This window comes from Rattus norvegicus, unplaced genomic scaffold, assembly GCF_021556685.1.
Source record: "Rattus norvegicus strain SHRSP/BbbUtx unplaced genomic scaffold, alternate assembly SHRSP_T2T unassigned-0000084, whole genome shotgun sequence".
In the NCBI taxonomy this organism is placed as follows: Eukaryota; Metazoa; Chordata; class Mammalia; order Rodentia; family Muridae; genus Rattus; species Rattus norvegicus.
In genome coordinates this window covers 15,001-20,000 of record NW_028238817.1, presented here as the reverse complement: position 1 = coordinate 20,000, position 5,000 = coordinate 15,001, and the positions used below count along the sequence as shown (strand labels likewise).

Genomic DNA, 5,000 nt, shown 5'->3' with positions numbered 1-5,000 from the left:
CCACCACCACCACCACCACCACCACCACCACCACCACCACCACCACCGAGTTGTAGGGATCCATTATGGGCCCCTGTCTGTCTGCCTGTCTGATTCATTCGTGTTTATTTAAACGTCCTCCAATGATGGTTGTGCAGTGAAAGAAATGCGTGCCCGAGCTCGAGCTCGTGCGCAAACACACACACACACACACACACACACACACACACACACACACACACCACACGGGGGGGGGGCAATGGGGGGTGAGGAGGAGGAGGAGGAGGAGGAGGATGAGGAGGAGGAAAGCTTGGGTTGGGTGGTTTGAGGATTTGAAGGTTTAGCCCTGCAATGTTCCTTACAACTTAAAAACTTTGTGACACACAAAGCGATATTCATTTTCTCCTTCTACTTTTCACTCTGTAGACCAAGATGGCAGACTATATCAGCCTTTGTGGAATGTGACCTTGTATTGCTTTGCCCTACTCTGCTCTGCTCTGCTCTGCTCTGCTCAACTTAACAGACGTGTTTTTGCTTTTGTTTATGATTTTTGCTTGCTTGCTTGCTCGCTCGCTCCCATGACTTGACTGTGGTTTCCCTTTCTATTACAGCACGGTGACCAGACTGCCTTGGGGTAATCAGAAAGGAGGCCAGAAGCAGTCTTTTTTCTGACGCACTGAGACTACATACCAGCCGATTTGGAGGAAAAGATATCCCTCTCTCCCTCCCTCCCTCCCTCCCTCCCTCCCTCCCTCCCTCCCTCCCTCCCTCCCTCCCTCCTTGACCCATTTTCCCTCTTTCCCGATACACTCAATAAATTTAAAGTAAATCAATGAATCAAGTCTCTAGTAATTTATTTGTTGGGATTTATTTGTTGGAAATTATCCCTCCACACCTTCGCCCCTCCCCCCACCACTCGAGGATGTCTCCCTGGGGGGGGGGCGGGGGGGTTGGGTGGACTCGTGTAGGCATACCTCTCCTCCCTTGGCTTTCCGGTCCACTTCGCTCCAGCATACCTAACTCTTTGGAAATGGTAATAGAGTTCATGACACACCCTCACAGAGAGAGGAAGAGTCCGATCGTTCACTGATTCGCTCTCACCCAGCCTCGCCCTGACAGCTCAGGCATGTCTAAATCCGAATGTGGGCAATATTTACATGACTTGACTTGGTGCTTCTAACTTTTTCTCTCTCTTTTTTTTTTTTTCTTCTTTAGTATTTTTTTCTTTACCCTACAAACAGCACACTGCAGCTGTCTTCGGACACACAGCAGATCGATCCCATAACAGAGGGTTGTGAGCCACCATGGGAATAGAACTCAGGACCTCTGGAAGAACACAGTCAGAACTCTTAACTGCTGACTCCATTATTTCCGATTAATGTTTAATGTTTATTTTATTTTATTTTATTTTATTTTCGGAGCTGGGGACCGAACCCAGGGCCTTGTGCTTCCTAGGCAAGCGCTCTACCACTGAGCTAAATCCCCAACCCCAATGTTTAATGTTTAAATAAATAAACCTTGTAAAGAAATTAAGCATCTTAAAACCATAGGCATGTGCATCCCCTCCTCATTCGTTCATTCCCTCGCTCATTCATTCATTCATTCATTCAGACAGACAGACAGACAGACAGACAGACAGACAGACAGCAACCAAAGTCTAGCCTTTAACAAAGCAAGAAAGCATACCCTGCGGGACGCACAGATGAATTCCTGAGGCTTACCCTGCAGAGCTTACATGAGGCTTAGTAAAGGACTGACCTGACAACAGCTACCTACATACGTTGAAAAGTCTACCTGGTATTGACGGATGATGACAAACTGTATGTGTGATACAAAACTGTATGTGTGGTTCCCCTTATAACTCATCTCGAAGAGCCCAGCTGTTGGGGCTCGTTCTTTTGGGGGGAAATGGAGGCTTTTCATCTTTCCCAAAGCTCCTCCTAGATCCTTTCTGTCCATCTGTCCATCCGTCCGTCCGTCCGTCTGTCCGTCCGTCCGTCCATCAAATTCTACCCTAGGCCTGCCCTTAGGTTGGTGGTCGTCCATTGAGTGCTAGTGACTTCTGACTTGTCTCTGTCTTCCCCTCTGAGAACTGTATTTAGATCTGATGCAGGCACGCAGGCAGGCAGGCAGGCAGGCAGGCAGGCAGGCAGGCAGGCAGGCAGGCCCTCCCTCGTTTTGAAACAGACAGACAGACAGACAGACAGACAGACCAAAGGGTCAATGACTGACTGCACTTAAAGGGGCTGTTGACTCCTCTTTGGAGTTACCGCTGTTTAAAACTTGCTTGATAAAATAAAGTCATCGAATCCAAACTACGCAAAGGGGACACTATAACAAATTACGACTGCTTGTGTATATAGAAAACAGGGTTTTTTCTTTCCCTTATTCCATTATGTATGTTTGCTTTTCTTCAAGAATAAAACCGGCTAGGTGGTGCCTCGGAGACTTTATTTTTTTTTCCCCCCAGGAGTCCCTTCGGGCCCTGCCAGCGGGAGCCTGGACCTCTGAGGCCAGAGAGGGTGTGCTGTATCCCCGGCTCGCTCCCTCCCTCCTGGGATCAATCTAAAAAATGGACAGTTTTGGACACAAGCTTAAGTAATGTTCAGCTCATTCATGCAAGAGAGGTGTAGGAAGGACAACACCCCCACCCCCACCCCCACCCCCACCCCTACCCCCACCCGACCAAATAATACCCTAACCAATAAAAACTAGCTCCTTACTCCTCCGCCTGAGGATTTCTGCGGTCTCATGGTTTGTTCTTGGTTGTTGTTGTTGTTGTTGTTGTTGTTGTTGTTGTTTTGTTTTGTTTTGTTTTGTTTTGTTTTGTGTTTTTCAGACTTTAAGACAAATGTAGGGGTTGGGGATTTAGCTCAGTGGTAGACCGCTTGCCTAGGAAGCACAAGGCCCCGGGTTCGGTCCTCAGCTCCGAAGAAAAAGGAAGAAAAAAACAAAAACAATAAGACAAATGCTTGTTGTGATTCTCATTTCATTTCAAGGCTGCTATTCTCTAAATCAGAAGGACTCCCTTACAATTCTTCATGGGTAAACTTGCTTTACATCCCTGACATCAACAACAAAAAGAATTCAGAAAGTGGTGATGGACCAATCTGTTTGGGTGTTTCTTGCCTGCTTGACCTTGACTCGCACAAGAGAGCATAGAGAATAAAATAAAGTAGGTGGATGGAGAGATGGCACCGTCGTTAAGAGCACTGATTGCTCTTACAGCGGTCCTGAGTTCAATACCCAGCCAACACATGGCGGCTTGCAACCATCTGTAATTGTCAATCATGCCCTCTTCTGGGGTGTCTGAAGACACCTACAGGGTACTCGAATAGACATAAAACAAACAAACAAACAAACAAATCTTTAACAATTAAAAACAAAAAGAATAAAATAAAGCGAAGGACCCGCCTTGGAGACCTGCCCGGTATTGCTCCAGAGTCTACTTTTTAAAACACAGAGATAGGGGTTGGGGTTTTAGCTCAGTGGTAGAGTCCTTGCCTAGCAAGCTCAAGGACCTGGGTTCAGTCCTCAGCTCTGGGGGAAGAAAAAAAATACACACACACACACACACACACACACACACACACACACACACACACACATATAGATAGATAGATAGATAGAGAGAGAGAGAGAGAGAGAGAGAGAGAGAGAGAGAGAGTTTGACAGCAATAAAAAACAAAACAAAACCACTTTAAAATACAGAGATGTAAGGATACTCAGAGGGCTCAGAGGAAGCAACCAAGTGTTTGTTATATGGGTGCCAACAATATGGTTCATCTCTTCTTCTCTTCCACGTGGCATGGTGGCCAAGGTGGTGGGGAAACCACACAGTGAAAGGAATTGAACTACAGCACACAAGCAAGTCTCCCTCCCAGACATGAATAAAACTGAAATTAGGCTAAATGTACAATGAAAGGAAGCCAGGTGTTCGTGCATGTCTTTATTTCCATCATTCAAGAGGCAGAGGTGTTTAGAACTGTGTCTCTGTGAGATAGAGGAAGGCAGGCAGGCAGGCAGGCAGGCAGGCAGGCAGGCAGGCAGGCAGGCAGGCCTGATCTAGGTACTGATTTCCAGGTCTATGTGCAGACACCCCTGACTCAAATAAAGGAGTGAAAAGGAAAAAAAAAAATACAATTCACCTGGAAGGGTCAGCCAGCCATCAGATGCAGTGAACTAGAAAATTGGGATTCTCAACTGAGGCCTGTTCCCTCCCTCCCTCCCTCCCTCCCTCCCTCCCTCCCTTCCTTCCTTCCTTCCTGGCTTACAGACAGCCAGGTCCAAGCCCAAAAGAGTCCAGCAAGGAGCTTAGAGACTATGAGAGAGTGCACAGGTGTTCTAGGGAGGAATCAGCTCACCACCCAGCATCCCCATTTGGGTTCTTGTGCAATCGACACAGGGAGATTGACAATCTGGAATTTAGTGAGAAATCAAACAAGGGACACAGAATGCAAAATATTTATTTACACAGCAAGTGGGTCAGTTGGATTAGCAAGCTAGGACACCCACCCCCGACCCCATCCCAGCCCCCTACCACTGCCGGGTCTCCCTTCCTTGTTATCCCTTTCTCATGCCTCCCTCAATATGGGCACACAGGACCAGGAACATGTTTCTCTCAAAAACGCGTTTTCTGCTGTGAACTCAGTCTGGCAGAGAGTGAGTGGGTGAAGGATCCCTAAAGACCAGAGGGTTTATTAGAGGAAGGCTACCTCACAGTGTTCTTCACACCAGGAACAACAACAACAACAACAACAACAACAACAACAACAACAACAACAACAACAGCAGCAGCAACAGCAACAGCAACAATGAATCAACAAATGGTGGACAGGAGATGAGCAGGGATGCTGGGGGGATGGGAGGGAGGGTAGGGCTGGTGAATCTGCACCTCCCTGAAGGTCTGCCTGTGAAATACTGGTTGATATATGCCTAGTTGAGGACAATATTCCCCTCTCCTGTGGTTTTCAATGGGAGATGACTTCATTGCCAGAGACTATGGAATTGTTTCCATTTTC

General features: G+C 47.2%; 1 long non-coding RNA gene across 2 annotated transcripts in view; it reads left to right on the top strand.

Annotated features, from left to right (window-relative positions):
• Positions 1–820, top strand: part of LOC147997654 (uncharacterized) — an 18,236-nt gene extending 17,416 nt beyond the window's left edge. Inside the window, exon 3 of one of the 2 annotated variants that reach the window (XR_015647643.1) lies at positions 591–820. This is a non-coding gene — a long non-coding RNA (uncharacterized LOC147997654). The remainder of the gene's footprint in view (positions 1–590) is intronic. The other variant, XR_015647644.1, reaches the window with a different exon arrangement.
• Positions 821–5,000: the final 4,180 nt, after the last annotated feature.